General features: G+C 45.5%; 1 long non-coding RNA gene across 3 annotated transcripts in view; it reads left to right on the top strand.

Annotated features, from left to right (window-relative positions):
* LOC112915215 (uncharacterized) overlaps positions 1–16,503 on the top strand; it is a 61,726-nt gene that overhangs the window by 31,311 nt on the left and 13,912 nt on the right. For all 3 annotated transcript variants that reach the window (XR_011997753.1, XR_011997754.1, XR_011997755.1), the window contains 3 exons: positions 196–363; positions 14,381–14,500; positions 15,752–15,951. This is a non-coding gene — a long non-coding RNA (uncharacterized lncRNA). The remainder of the gene's footprint in view (positions 1–195; positions 364–14,380; positions 14,501–15,751; positions 15,952–16,503) is intronic.

The raw sequence follows: 16,503 nt of genomic DNA, 5'->3' as shown, positions 1-16,503 counted from the left end.
CCAGCAGCCAGCCTCAAGAATGGCCTCCAATGATCCCATGTCCTAGTGTTTACACCTTTTGTGTAGCCCCGTGCTACACCGTTACAGAGTTTGTGCAATTGAAAGCACATAGGAGAATCTCACTTCTGAGATTAGGTTGTAAAAGACTATGGCTTCTGTCTCACATGGTTTTTTTGTTTGCTGGGTCTCTCCTAGATCATTTGCTCTAGGAGAAGCAAGCTGCCATGTTGTGGAAAGGCTCATGTGTCAAGAAACTAAAATCTCCAGCTGATAGCTAGCAAGAAACTGAGGACTGCTCCTGGATGCCTGACTCTCAGAAACTGCAGTAACAAATGTTTTTGTTTAAAGCCACGGAGTGTTGAGGTAATTTGTTATGTGGCATTAGATAACAAATGCATATGTTTTCTTTATTTTCAGATTTCCAAAGCAGTTTACACAGCATTGGAGGGAAGACTTGCTCTAGGGCTTAAGTAATGGATGTACTTTAGCTCTGTGGAGATAAGGGGAAAGGCATTCTGGGAATGGGAATTAATGAGAAGAGATAAAATGTGCATGGGTAACAGACATTTATAGAAAACTTTGGTGAACAAGAGCAGAATACACATTCTTCTTAAGCATACATGGAACATTCTCCAGAATAGAATATATGCCAGGCCTTAAAACAAAGCTCAATAAATTTAAAAGGACTGAAATCATACAAAGTATATTCTCTAGTCATAAGTGTGAAATTGGAAATTAATAATAGGAAAAAAACTGGAGAAAGTCACAAATATGCAGAAATTAAATAACATACTACTAAATAACCAATGGATAAAAGTAGAAATCACAAGGGAAATCAGAAGATACTTTGAGTAAAATGAAACATAGCATATCAAAAGCAGTGCTTAGAGGGAATTTTATAGTTATAAAAAATTCCACTGAAAAATAGGAATGACCTCAAATAAACAACCCAAACTTGCACCTTAAAACACTGGACAAAGAAGAGCAAACTAAACCCAAAGCAAACAGAAGGAAGGAAATATTATGACTAGAACATAGGTTAATGAAATAGAGTATAGAAAGACAACAGAGAAAATCAACAAAATTAAAAGTTGGCTCATTAAAAAGATAAATAAAATTGACAAGTCTTTTTAGCTAGATTTATCAAGAAAAAAGAAGACTCAGAATACTAAGACCAGAAATTGAAGAAAGGATATTATGGGCATTACAGAGATAAAAGGCTATCAATAGCATCATGAACAACTATATGGCAGCATATTAGATCACTTCATTGAAATTGATAAATCCCTAGAAAGACACCTACTACCAAAACTGACTCAAGAAGAATAGAAAATCTGAATAGACCTAAAACAAGTAAAGAGATTGAATTAGTAATTTAAAAATTTCCCACAAAAAAAATTCCCTCAACTAGATGGCTTTCCTGGTGAACTCTGCCACACATTTAAATAATTAATACCAGTTCTTCACAAACTCTTCTAAAAATAGAAGAGGATAGAACACTTTCCAACTCATTCTATGAAGTCAGTGTTACCATGATACCAAAACCAGACAGATACATTACCAAAAAAGAACACTACAGACTAATATCTTTTAAGCATACAGATGCAAAAACCTTCAACAAAACATTAGCAAATAAATCCAGCAATACATAAAAAGGATAATGCATATGACCAAGTAGGATTTACCCCAGATATACAAGATTGGTTTAAAATCTGAAAATCAATTAATATAATACACCACATCAACAGAATAAAGGACCAAAACTTTATGATCATCTCGATAGATAGAGAAAAAGCATTTGACAAAATTCAACACCTCTTTATGATAAAAACACCCAAGAAACCAGGAATAGAAGGGGACTTCCTCAATCTGATTAGCATCTACAAATCCCCACATCTAACATACTTAACGGTAAGAGGCTGAGTGCAACTCTGTAGGATTAAGAACAAGACAAGAATATCTACTTGTCAGTTATAAACATTCTAGCCAGGGAAATTAGGCAAGAAAAAAAAAAAGGTATCAAGATTTGAAAGGAAGTAGATGACATAATTTATATAGAGAACACCTTAAATAACCCATGAATAAACTATTAGCTCTAATAAATGAATTAGCGAAGTTTCAGGATACATGAAAAATGCTTAAAAACCAGGACGCCTGGGTGGCTCAGTGGTTGAGCATCTGCCTTCGGCTCAGGGTGTGATGCCAGAGTCCCACATCGGATTCCCAGGAGGAAGCCTGCTTCTCTCTCTGCCTATGTCTCTGCCTCTCTCTCTGTGTCTCTCATGAAAAAATAAATAAAATCTGAAAAAAAGAGAAAAATATACAAAAATCAATTGTATTTCTATCACAATGAGTAAACTGAAAACTCAATTAAGAAAAAAATCCATTTATAATAGCATCAAAAAATAAAATACTTAGAAATAAACTTAACTAAAGCGCTACTCTGAAAACTATAAAATATTGTTGAAGGAAATTTAAAAATACTTAAATAAATAGAAAGGCCCATGGATTGAAACACATAATATTATTCCCAAATTGACCTACAGATTCAACATAATCCCTATCAGTATTCCAGTTGATTTCTTTGCTGAAATTGACAAGCTGATCCTAAAATTTATATGAAAAGGCAAGGGATCCATATTAGCCAAAATAAACTTGAAAATGAGGAACAAAGTTGGAAGATTTATACTGACGGATTTCAAAACTTACTAGAAATGTAATCAGGACAGTGTGGTATTGGCCTATGAATGGACATATGGATCAATGGAACAGAATTGAGAGTCCAGAACTACATTCTCAACTTTATGGTCACATGATTTTTGATAAGGCTGCCAAGATAATTAAATTGGGAAAGGAATTGTTTTTAAAACAGTGTTGGGCCTGCTGGATACCCACATGTATAAAAATGATCTTGAACCCCTACCTCATACCACATACAAAATTTACTCAAAATGGCATCAAAATGAAAAACTTTTGTGCTTCAAAGAATACAGTAAGAAAGTGAAAAGGCAACCCACAGAATGAGAGAAAATTTTTTACAAATCATATATCTGGTAAGTAAAGGATTTGTATCTAGAATATATGAAGGACTCCTACAACTCAATAATAAAAAGACAACCCAATTCAAAAATGGGCAAAGGATCATAAGAAGAATTTCTCCAATGAAGACATACAAATTATTATAAGCACATGAGAAGATGCTCAACCTCATTAGCCGTCAGGAAATGCAAATCAAAACCACAATGAGATACCATTGCACACCGGATAGAGCTATCTAGGATAGTTTAATAAAAAACACAGATAATTACAAGTGTTGGCAAAGATATGAAGAAATTAATCCTCATACACTGCTGGTGAAAATTTAAAATAGTACAGCTGCTTTGGAAAAGCAGAGAACTACCATTCTGGCAGTTCCTCAAGTGGTTAAACATAGAGTTACCACATGGCCCAATGATCGCACTCCTAGGTATCTACTTGAGAAGTGGAAATATGTACCCACATAAAAAATTTTACATAAATGTTCATAGAAGCATTATTCATAATAGTCAAAAAGTAGAAACAACCCCAGTGTCCATCAACTGACAGATCAATAAATAAAATATGCAATATTTGTACAATGGCATATTATTTAGCAATAAAAAGAAATGCTACAATGTGGATGGGATTGGAAAAAATCATGCTAAGTGAAAAACCAGTCACAAAGGACCACATATTGTACGATTCCATTTATATGAAATGTCCAGAATGGACAAATATATAGAGACAAAAAGTAGGTAAGTGGTTGCCTAGGGTGGGGGGGCAGAGGGCAGGAGAGTTTGAAAGGTGATGGACGAGAGGTGTACAAATTTTTTTGAAGGTGTAATGAATATATGCTAAAATTGATTGTCGTGATGCACGCATAGCTCTGAATATACGAAAAGCCATTGAATTGTATAGTGAACTGTACAATTTAAAAAACTTTAAAAAATACAGTTCACTATACTTTAAAATGTATAGGGAACTGTAGAGCATGTGGATTATGTCTCAATAAAGCTGTTTAAAATTGTGTGGGGGGAATCAGGAATCAGTTTGAGATCCAAACTGCATGTGTGTGTTGTGAGGAGGTTGGCCAGGATTGGCACAATAGGACACAAGGATGGAGCAGTGCAGGGGCCCCAGCTCAGAGACAGGGGATGCACACTACTTGCCATTAAGAAATACGTTGGACGTGGGTGGCAAATAGATTTTGTCTTGGGTGCCATCCTTGGCCGATAGCCAATAGCAGGTAGTGGCTACCCCCTGTGCTGTACTGGGTCTGAAGAGGAGTCTGGTTTCCAGGGAAAGGTACCAGGCTTGGCTACCAATGTCTGCACAGTAAAGACAACTAAGATTTCTTGAATAGGACCTTGGTACTAAGCGCTGTCCTAAGTACTTCATGAGCTGCATCCCATTTAATTCCCTTCAGTATCCGAAGGTGGGTACCATCACTGTCTCCAGTTTATAAAGGAGAAAGAGCCAGCAACACTGGCTCAAGGTCACATGGCTGGGTAATGGCAGAGTCAAGAGTCAGGGCCTAGAGGGTTGACACCAAAGTTCTCTGGTGACTCTGAGCCACAGTGACTTTCCCAAGAGCATGGGAGCCTACCCTTTAAATCTGCCAGCTGGCAGAGGCCACCCTTCCTGGACATGACTAAAGGTGTGTTTGGGAAGACCCATCTGCTTTAAAAATCTTTCCCGAGATCTGGAAACCCAATGGATTTCACTCCTTGGGGTGGTGTTAACCATTCGGTTCCTCTGAAAGGAGTCACAGTTGTCATCAGTCAACGTCTTCTGGGGATTTACAGTGAGTAGCTGGCTGCAGGGCCTAGGGGAACAGAAGCCAGGAAAAATGTCCCGGGGGATCAGGGGTAGAGACAGCAAGTCATGGGGCACACACACACACACACACACACACCCATCCAACCCCCACAGTCACACCTGTAGCATCCGGTGACTTTGCCTGAGCCCTTCCATGTGAGGAATTCCCAAGGATGCTTTGCACTCGCATGTGACCTTTGGGACTAAGCTAAAAGCGGACAGGAGACTGCAAACGGACATGAGTGCAGTGGCCTGGATGTGGGGATGCTTGGCCTTCCCGAGTGACCTGAGCTTGGAATGCCTTTTGTTTCAGGGGCAATGGGCAGTTTGTTATTTAAAAGACAAAAGAAACTCCCCACCCTGACCGTCCTCACACTGAGACTGAGATCCACAAGGCCTGGCACCTCACAGAGTTGCCTGTCCAGCCTTCCTGAGGTTTTTCTGGGGACAATCAGCTCCCTGGCAGGGACCCTCAGTTGCCATGTGCTTGGCAGTCACCTTTAGGAGAGAGCTGGGCCTCTCTCCCTCAGAACGGAATTAGACCAACGGACTCCGAGCCCTCTGCCTCCCCCAAGTGCTGGCAGGCTGTGCTCCCGGGCAGGGGGCGGATGGGGAGGAGTCCTGGATGAACAGACGCAGAGGTAGTGACTTAGTGGAAGGGTGAGGCAGGGAGGTGTTGGTTGGCTGTGAAATGGGGGAAAACGTAAGTGCAGGGAGAGATGGGACAAATGCAAACATGGAATTTGTGGAAGCTGGCAAACACAGGTAGGGGTGTGAGCGGCCTCACACCCGGTTCGTCCCAGCTTGTTCTCGCCTTCTCAGATTTCTCTACCTTCTTCTCCAGGTTTGCTTTCGGCATTACCTGGGTTTATGTATCAGCTCTGCCACTTACCACTTGTGGGTCCTTGGGTAATTTATCCTCTGAATCTTGGTTTCCTTGCCTGAGGGAGACTATGGCACTGTTGTTGTAAAGGTAAAACAAGGTGACGTGTGAAGCACCTAGCGCAGAAAGGGCATAGTAGCGTTTGATAAATGATATCTATCCTAGTACAGATATTTTTAAAAAGATTTTATTTATTTATTCATGAGAGACACAGAGAGAGAGAGAGAGGCAGAGACATAGGCAGAGGGAGAGGCAGCTCCCTGCGGGAACCTGATGTGGGACCCAATCCCAGGACTCTAGGATCACACCCTGAGCTGAAGGTAGACGCTCAACCACTGAGCCACCCAGGTGTCCCTAGTATAGATATGTTTAAGTTATTTTTAATGGGATGCCTGGGTGGCTCAGTTGGTTGAGCATCTGACTCTTGATTTTGGCTCAGGTCATGAGATTGAGCCCCATGTCCAGCTCCGCACTCAGTGGGGAGTCTGCTTGAGATGCTCTCTCTCTCCCTCTGCCACCCCTCACATTCGTTCTCTCTCAAATAAATAAACCTTTTTTAAAAAGTTATTTTTAACCTAACACAAAATTGACATCTTAGCCATCTTTAAGTGCACACTTTAGTGGCATAAAGCACATTTACATTGCTGTGCGACCATCTCCACTATCCATTTCTAGAACTTACCATCATCTCAAATAGAAACTCTGTACTCATTAAGCAATAACTCCCCATTCTCTCCTTACCTCAGTCCCCAGCAACCTTTAATCTATTCTCCATGTCTATGAATTTGTCTATTCTAGATATTTCATGGAAGTGCAATCATACAATATTTGTCCTTTTGTGCTGGCTGATTTCACTTAGCATGATGTTTTCAAGCTTCACCTATGTTGTAGCACATGTCCAAACTCCCCTCCTCTTTCAGGCGGACTATCATCTTACTGTATGGACAAGCCACATTTTCTTTATCCATTTATCTGCTGATGGACATTTGGGATTCCACCTTTTGACTATTGTGCCTATTATAGACATCACAGCCACTCTGCAAGGGAGCAACTGAACGTTGGGGATCAGAACACAGACCCTGGAGCAACCCTGCCTGAAGCCCACCCTGGGATGGTCTTAACCTCTTTAAGCCTCAGTTTTCTCATCTGTGAAATAGGGATCTGAGGTCCTCCTGATGAGAGCTTGTGTGAGGAGGAAATGAGGCCATGCTTGCACGGTGGCTCCGATAGTCTCCGGTACCTGGTTAACTTTCAGGATGGTTAGCTGTCATCACTGTGTTGGGAACCAACACGTTTACCCAAGCACCATACCCAAGACTCACCTTGATGGACTGAAGTTGTATCTGGGAACTGGTGGCTCAAAGTGGAGAGTTGCAGAATGGAAAAGGGCTAGAAGTAATAGAGACATTGGAGGTTCACTCCTCCGACTTCCTCCTTTGACCTCTGGGGAAGCCAAGGCCTCAGGAAAGATAGGGAATGGCCAGAATGACGGGTAGAGCTGGAACCAGGTGCCTGCCCCCCATGACTAGAGCTTGGCCTTGGCTCCACTTCTGATCACGCCAGTTCCCCTCCCCTAACCAGGACCTCCCCCTCTCCAGAGGTCACAACAGATGGGGGGCTACTTCACCCAGTGGGATTCTGCTCCAACTTATGGGGCCTTAGGGACCCACCTTCCCTTTGACCTCAGCTCGGGCATAAGGCCTGCTGCTTGCCTCACTGTAAAGTCTGCCTTTCCCCTCCCCACTTCTGCCTGGCTGGTAGGCAGCAGGGGGAGGGAGCGTGTCAAACAGGTTTACCTGAGAGGGTCTTTTCTGGCAGGGGTCGGGGGTAGGCAGTGAGGAACAGAGGCCTGGCCAGCCCAGGGGTTGTTTCGGGATTAGGTACCTGGGCTGGGCAAGCACATCTGTCGTTCAGCCGTTTGTGTTCCCTTTGTTCATTTCGCTGATTTTCTAGGAGGTTATTTTTAGAGAATTCCAGCCTAAGTTCTGCAAAAGGGGGGCAGGATGGGGTGCAGCCCACACCTGGGCAGGTGAACAGGGCAGACAAGGTGACCTGGTGGCAGTGAGGACAAAAACCTTGGCGGAGGGAAGGGGGCCAGCTGCCAAGCTGTCCCCTCCCCCTGGGGACACTTCTGCAGCTCATCGATGAAAGAATTTTTTGTTTGTTTGTTTACTCAAAGGTGCCCTGGGTACCTGGGTGGCTCAGTGGTTGAACATCTGCCTCCGGCTCAGGGTCAGGTCATGATCCCAGAATCCCTGGATCGAGTCCCACATGGGGTCCCCAGCAGGGAGCCTGCTTCTCCCTCTGCCTGTGTCTCTGCTTCTCTTTCTGTGTCTCTCATGAATAAATAAATAAAATCTTAAAAAAAAAAACAAAAACAAAGGCCAGGTCCCATCTCTCCCCCCATCTTCAGGGATCAGTCTCGCATAAGGAGGCGTTAGGGAGCTGGCTGGGGGGCGTCCATTGGGGAAGGCATGATGGGGGGCCCTGTGAGAGCTCCTGTCACAGTGCGGCCCTGCAGGGTGGGGGGCCAGAGGGCACACAGGAGGGGGCGCTGCGTGAGGAAAGGCCTGCAGGGGAGGTGAATTTTGTAAATCCGGAACCTACGACTTTGGGGTAAACCCTTGCCTTTTACTTCTGGCTCATTTTCTCCTCCTTTATCCTTCCCAGTGTGCTGGGCATCACCACAGGAAAGATGCTTTCTTTGGGGAGCTTGAAGTGCTGGTGGCTCGGACGGGACAGTTGGGGCCCAGCCCCCTCCCCACCTGCCCGCCTCCCTGGAGACAGTCCCGGGAGGCAGGCGGGGCGGGGCTGGGGCGGGGCAGCGTGGCTCACCTGTGCAGGCGGTGCGAAAACCAACACCCAGGGATGGGCCCGGAGGAAGGGAAGGATCCTGCCCCTGCTCCAGCAGCTGAAAGCGAGAAGCTGATAATAGCCAGGAGGCCTGAAATGCACCCGCGGTAATCAAGCCATCTGGCAGGAGCCCGCAGGGAAGGAGGCCGCATCCGGCCTGTCAGGCCCCACTGGGCCCAGGCTGCAGCCCAGCCCTCCCCGGGGAGCCGCAGGCTGAGGGGGGCTCCTCTCCAGGCCAGAGGCCGCCTCTCACCTGCCGAGGCTGAGGGAGAGAACAGCCAAGGCCATCTCGTCCCGGCCCCAGGGCTGCGCTGGGCTTAGCTTTCACTGGGAGGAAGCCCTTGGGAGCCGCACCCTGGACCTTCCATTAGCTGGGGTGGTGGTTTGAAGGGCTTTGTGGGCTCCCAAACACTCACGGCACCCCCAGCCCTTACCGAGGGCCAGGCACTGTTCTGAGAGGGGGTTTTGTTTTGTTTTTTTAAAAGATTTTATTTATTTATTCATGAGAGACACACAGAGAACGGCAGAGAAACAGGCAGAGGGAGAAGCAGGCTCCACGCAGGGAGCCTGATGTGGGACTTGATCCCAGGTCTCCAGGATCACACCCTGGGCTGAAGGCGGGCGCTCAGCTGCTGAGCCACCCAGGGATCCCCTGTTCTGAGAGGTTTCGTCTAACTCCCCCCACTGAGTCCTCATAAGAACTCTGCGAGAGGGGAGTTATCTCCGTTGGACAGAGGGGAGGCCTGGGCAGGGGGCAGGCCTGGACCTGGCCAGCACTTTGGCTCCTGAGCCCTGCCTGCCCTTCGCTGCTGGGCAGCGCTGCCCTGTTGCTCCATAGCCCAGGCTGGAGTCGAGAACCGGTCTTCCTTGTGCACTGGGAAAGCGGAGGTCCCCGAGATGTGGCCTGTGGGTGGTGAGCTGGGGCGGGTGATGGCATACCATCAGAATGGATGTCCCCTAACTTAAAGCAGGCAGGGGTCCCGTCCAACCTCATGCCCTCCACCCCCCGCCCCACCGAAGGTTAGTACAGTTAGATCTGGAGAGGTTGCTTGGGGTCACAAAGCTCGAAAATGATAAAACAGGCATCGTGGCTGAAGTCACTGGGACAGTCTGTCACTCCTATCAATTTCTCTGGGGAATAAAACTGGCCCTGGCCCTGGCACCCCTACCCCATCCACCTAAGCCCCCACAGTGGACAGCAGGGGCATTGGGTGGCAGGTGGCAGTCATCTGCTAGAGGTTTCCTGAGGGCAGGTGCCCCTGTTGACCTGACCACCAGTTCCTGCCCACCCAGGGAGCCCCCTCCATCCGGTAAAGAAGATTGAGAAGAACTGGAGACACTTCAGTTTCTTGCCTTTCTGGCTCTCCTCCCCCTTGGTTGAGGGCTGATTGGTGTCCCTGGAGGCTTTTGACCTGTGGGCCTTACCCAGAGTTCAGCTTGGGTGGTGTTGGGACCAAGCCCCCAGCCAGGTCCCAAAGAGCAGTCTCTAGCCTAGGACTGAGGTATCTCCAGATGTACAGGAGCTTTGCCAGGTAATCATTGCAGGTAATGGCAAAGGCTTTGAACGAAGTGTCCAAACTGGTTTAACTCCCTTTCGGTATTTCTCTTATTTTGTGGATTTTAATTCACTTGCTAAGGACCTGCCCTGCCTTAATCTCTATTCCCTGAGGAATGAAAGATTAGATAGTTTTTTTGTTTGTTTTGTTTGCTTAAGGGTCTATACTCCTGTTTCCTGGGTTGGGCTCAGCTAGTCTTTCTATAGGACCCCCCGCCTCCCCAGGGGGCCAGACAGGGAGTCTAGGGATGCTTGGATCAAGGTCCAAATTACATTCAATGTTCCTTCTAAATCTATGGTTCCAACAATATTATTTACCACCCAATGGCATTCAACCAACAGAAGATATAAGAATTGCCCTTCAATTCTTAATCCGACAGCACCGATCAAACAATTATGGTATAGAAGGTGCTAGGCAAGAAGCATTCCTGTTTCCTGCCATGGAGGACTTTACAGTCTGAAAGACAGGTGAGACATACACATACGACACGAAGTTCAGGATCAGCAGGAAAAACCGCAGTGCAGAAAGCAGTAGCGGGTTCATTGCCAAAGGAAGGACATGGGAACAGTTTTCATATGGAAGAGTTTCACAGAGTAGCTAACGTAGCAAGACTTGTTCCTAACCAAGGATACTAGCAAAAGGCATTGCCAACGTGAGTGACACTGTGAAGAATGAGGTCAGGGGAGAGAATTAGCTAGAAATGTTGGGGATGGGTTTGGTTTTGGAGGATATGTGTGTGTGGTGGGCATTTGCTGGACTTAGAATTTCCTGTAGGTTTTCTCCCTTATTTTGGAGACTACCCTGCTCTCTTTCTGGGAGAGTCCCTATCCCTTTCAGCAACTGAGGAACTGTCAGCTGGGTTATAGGTGGGAACATCACATTTCTCCCTCTGTTCACTCAACCATAACGTTGGTCCAGGAATGGACCTGTGACCCAGTGACAGCCAAGGAACACATGAAACATCTGCTGGGGCTGTTTGGAGAGAACGTTCTCTTTCTCACTGGGCTTGAACCTGGAGTTCACTTTGCAGTGCAAACTTCTTCCCACCAGAGGCATAGAGTCTGTCTGAGAGTGGCATCAACATAAAGGTAGCAAGATCAAGAGGTGACATCAGGTGTTAGTGACTTCTTACAAGACCCTGAATCAAGCCATGCCTGAAGACAGACCTACCCCTTGGACTTTTCAACTGTGTGGTCAGTACATTTCCTTTCTTCTTCTTTTTTTTTTTTTTTAAGATTTTATTTATTTGTACAGAGAGAGAAAATGAGGCAGAGACACAGGCAGAGGGAGAAAGAAGCAGGCTCCATGCAGGGAGCCTGATGTGGGACTCTATTCCAGGTCTCTAGGATCAGGCCCTGGGCTGAAGGCAGCGCTAAACCACTGAGCCACCCGGGCTGCCCCATTTCCTTTCTTCTTATATGCACTGGGGTTGGTTTTCTTGAAACAGAAAAGCATTTTGTTACGGCGTGGGCCTTGAACTGGATTTGGGCTGATGGAGGGGAAGAGGGCGATCCAGGGAGACTGTGCCGTGTGAACTAGGATGTGAGCCGTGTGGAAACCGACTGAGAGAGAAGGTCTTGGCAGACCATGTGCAAAATACCCTGCAAGAGAATATGTGCTTTCATTCTTCTGGCTGCATTTATCTACTTAGACAAATCCAGTGGGACTGCTGGGGAGAGGCGTGTAAGGGAAGGACAAAGGTAGAGAGAGGGGGAGGAGGAGGAAGAGAGAAGGAGCTCTAAAAATAATAAAGTAAGAGCAGCAAACGTTTTCTGAACACTTACTCTATGCTAGGGACTGTGCTAAGCCTTTTTCTCACTTAGTCCTTTAACCGGCCATGAGGTGTTATTATTTCTCCATTTTACAGATGAGGAAATTGAGGCACAAAGAATTTGCAAACGTGAACCAGTTAATAAGGGTCAGAGCTGGGATTTTAACCTGAAAGCTCAAGCCAACTAGATCCTGCATTCTCAACCTGCCCCCTTCAGCTTGTGGCCTCTTCTTTGGGGAAGGAAAGGGGGCAGCTGTTGCCGAGAGGGGCCTTAAGAGAACACAGGGCTCAAGCTGTTTTTCCTAGAGCTGGCCCCGATTTGACTATTTGTTCCTTCTTGCTCTGGGTTTTTTGTTTTGTTTTTTAAGTTTGCTATTGGACAAAGGCTTCCTCTACCCTCAATTAGCAACGGTCCTCGGGGCCGGCGAGTGACTCCAGGTGACTGCTCCTGGTCAGGGCTGACACCCTCCTGGGCTGGCTGACAACACTCAGATTGGGGGAGTGAGGCCCTCTGGACAGGCCCCCCCTGGCCCTGGCTGGCTCCCCCTCCTCCCCGTCTCGTTCCGGCTCTGTATCTCCTTCCCCTGGATTGCCTCAGGAGAAGGAAAGAAGAAATGTTTTCTAAAAAGAAATGAAACCAAACACTTGTATTTCCAACTATTGACATTGGATTTGTGCTTCTCCAGCCCGGCCATTTGGGACAAGTCTTTAACCGCCTCTCTTCGCCCGACGGTCTAATGCAAACAGACCATAAAAAAATAAACTTTCCCCCCAAATATTATCTTAGGCCTCGTTTTATCATGCTTCCTTGAGCTGTCTCTGTAAAAGGAAAGAAAAAAGAATGTGGGCTTTAGTTTGTGCAGGGATACAGAGAGCCCCATCCCCGGTTCTCCCCAGACTGTCTGCATCCCAGAGCGTTTGCTGCCTGTCTCCTCTCCAGGCAGGCCTCGCCCAGGCCCTTTGTGTTCATTCACCTGTGAAACGGGCTAACACCTGACTGCTAGGTTGCTGTAAGACAGAAGTGGTGACACAAGTATCTTTGAGATTCAGAAACCAGAGAGGGTATAGGACAGGACGGTGTGCCAGCCTCTGCTCTAACCAGACAGAAAATGCCCCCTGCCCGAATGTAGTCTCATTCAGCTTCAAACAAATAAACAACACAACACGACAAGTAAAAACACTCTTGCTGGCTCAAACAAACATAATCACAAACTGGAGTTGGGCTTAGGGCTACCTGTTTTCAACCCCACAAGGATGGTAACCGAATATTTGAGACAGGTGGCTAAAAATCCAGATGCCTCTCGCTGGGTGAAGCCCCTGGTTTACCTTCTAAGGGGGTAGAAAATGAGAACTTGCCCTCCTTGAAGGTGGGCTCCGATGGGGTGGGGAGATGAGGGAAAACTGAGGGATCACAGGGCCTGGGGTGAACCCTTAGTGGTTGAAGGCATAATGAGAGAAGGCTGGTGGATGAAGGCCACTTTTTTCTTTTTTTAAAGATTTTGTTTATTTATTTGACACAGAGAGAGAACACAAGCAGGGGGAACGGGTAAGGGAGAAGTAGACTCCCCACTGAGCAGGGAGCCCGTTATGGGGCTCGATCCCAGGACCCCAGGATCACCACCCAAGCTGAAGGCAGACACTTAACTGACTGAGCCACCCAGGCGCCCCTGATGGAGGCCATCTTTATGATATACTTGCCAAATTCAGACCTTAGCAACTTAACCTGGTTAGGCCAGAGCTTCAAGCTCTGGAGGAAAAGGGGATTTATCTGGATTTTCCTCTGCAAACTGCACCACAGTTAACCAGATCATAGAAGGAGGAAAGTTCTGAATTGGAATTTTACCAATTCTGAAACCCCAGATAAATACTGGAACTGAGCAACAATGACTATTTATAACACAAAAAGCATGGGTAGATGATTATGTACCTTTTAGTGAACAAACACACCACTGCCTATGAAGTTGTCTTGCCAAAATTAATCAAACCCACCCAGATTTGATCAACCTATAGATCCAACCAGAGATTTAGAGGAACCAGAGGGTCAGGGGAAAGAGGTGATGCAAGCCACAAAACCCACACTGTGGGAAACCCTACAGATGGCTTCCCACCTTTTTTTACCTTCAAATTTTACTTTATTTGGAGACTAAACAATGTATTCTTTTCATATTTAAAGATTGTGGTACTGAAGTAGAGACACAGAGATATTATGATATGCATTTAGAAATTAAATATAACAATTTCAACACAACATTGTGTAAAAACTCATAGGTACACTTCAAATAAGTCTGAGGTCTGGGCATTCATGGCCATCAGATATCCCCCTGGAAGCCAGTGAACCGTGCCAGGAGATCGTCCATGGGCTACATGACGGGACTGGTTTTCATTACAGGAGGTCCATTTAAAAGCTACCAGTCACAATGCCTCACCAGCTCCCCTGTAAATATTTCAAGAAGAATTTTTGCAAACTCTTTTCCTACACAGCTCCTAAAGCCTCCTCCAGATGGCATGACGCTGACTGAACCTGGATGCATCCTCTGAGTAAGGCAGCATAAATCAGTTGGGATGAGATCCCTCTTTGTTGGTGAAGATATCTGCCACATTGTGAGTATAGATTTGTTGTCTATATACTGTAGACAACAAACAAATTTTGCTGTAAATAAGTTCACAAGTGGAAAGGGGTGGGTGGAAAATATGTATATTCAGAGACTTGAAAATATTTAAAAAGTGAAACTGAGCCCCGATGTTGAGGGATACACAATTGGGTGATAATGCTGTGAAGAAAGGAAGGAGGTCATCATAAAATGTGGCCCAACCATAACTGACAGAGGGCAGGGCAGGGTCTATGGCAGGTTGGAGCACAGGCAGGAACTTCTGAACCTCGTTCTATCTCTTGATTTGGGTAGAGGTTATAAGTATGTTCACCTTTTGATACTTTATTAAACTATACACCAATTTTCTGCATTTGTGCTATTTGTTTTTTAGCCATATGAAGAAGGTATATTTGTTTTCACTACATGCCCCTGATTCTTTCTCTACCCCTGCCCCCATAATTTGGAGCCCCCTTTTAAAAAATATTTTATTTATTATTCATGAGAAACACACACACACACACACACACACACACACACAGAAAGAGAGAGAGAGAGAGGCAGAAACATAGGCAGAAGAAGCAGGCTCCATGCAGGGAGCCTGATGGGGGACTCGATCCGGGGACCCTGGGATCACGACCTGAGCCAAAGGCAGCTCAACCGCTGAGCCACCCAGGCGTCCCAGTTTGGAGCCCTTTTGACCATTAGCTGCCAATCTCTGGGTTCTGAATTCTGCCCAATTTCCTATCCTCCTTTTCCTAGACTCTCCTAATTATATATATCAGTCAGAACAGGCTATTACATTGCAGAAACAAACAACCTTGAGATGTCTATAGGTTAAGACAAAGGTTTGCTTACTGCTTAAGCTATATGCCTATGACATCTTAGCAGAAGCCTCTGCTCAGCTTAGTTGCTCAGGGACCCTGGCTAATAGAGTAGCTACTTTCTCAGATACTCTCAAGGGCTGTGCCAGTACTGAGTGGCAATCAAATGCTTCAGCATGGAGGTGATACGTGTAACTTCTGCTCACAATTCATTGGCCAAAAGCAATCACATGCCACTATCCATTTGTGTAAGTACAAATTTCACTGCCTGCTTTTCAGACCACAGATTGATGGTGAAGTGACCAATCTCATCACTCCTTTGGAAGTCTTTCCGTGATTGGTCACCATGCTTCTGGGACTCAGTTCAGGCACAGGCAGCAAAGTGTGTGGCTGCGTTGCCTCCTTGCCTCCTAGTGATAAACCCACATGGCATTTTACAGAAATGGAGACTCTATAGAGGATTTGCTGACAAAAAATAGAAGTACAGCAAGTAAGTAAAAAGTGACAACACTGGCAGCAAAATTGGATGTGGATAGATTTGAAGATGGCAACAACAAAGCAAAGATCAGAGGAGACACGGAACTACTAGAAGCTATGGTGCTGATCTTACTGGAAAAGCCCAATGAGTATAAAAAAACAGGTAAAGTCACTTCATTATTTTTCCATTTTAATTGCAGTCGAAACATAAAGCCGCTTATGGTTGAAATGGAATATTTCCTTCTACTTTGGGTAGAAGACCATAATATTTTAAAATCCTAATTAGTCTGGCTACCATTCAGAGCAGAGGATTGAAGCCAGTTGCAATAACAACAACAAAGTCAATCACGAGGAGACCGACGATGAACCATTTACTGCCAATAAAGGCTGGTTTCATCATGTCAGAATTCAGCATGAGTTGGTTGATGTTAAATGACTTGTGCACCCAGAAATTTGCACCCCAATCCTGAGAAAGTGTTCCAGGGGAAGTGATACCAACAACAACAACAACAAAATTTCACCTTTAAGAAATGCTCATAGGCATTTCATGGTATTGCAAGAGTGAAAGATAAACCAATGTAAGCTGATCCAAAATTCATAAGGAGCACAACAGCACACAAAGGCATAGAAAAGGTGCCAGCTGCACATCACAAGTTACACAATGAGAGGAAGAAGGTAAAAACTGCTCAAACTACTTTTGATAAGCTTTTTTTAG

The sequence above is a fragment of the Vulpes vulpes genome, chromosome 16, assembly GCF_048418805.1.
Source record: "Vulpes vulpes isolate BD-2025 chromosome 16, VulVul3, whole genome shotgun sequence".
Taxonomy (NCBI): domain Eukaryota; kingdom Metazoa; phylum Chordata; class Mammalia; order Carnivora; family Canidae; genus Vulpes; species Vulpes vulpes.
This window is presented reverse-complemented; position numbering and strand designations above follow the sequence as displayed.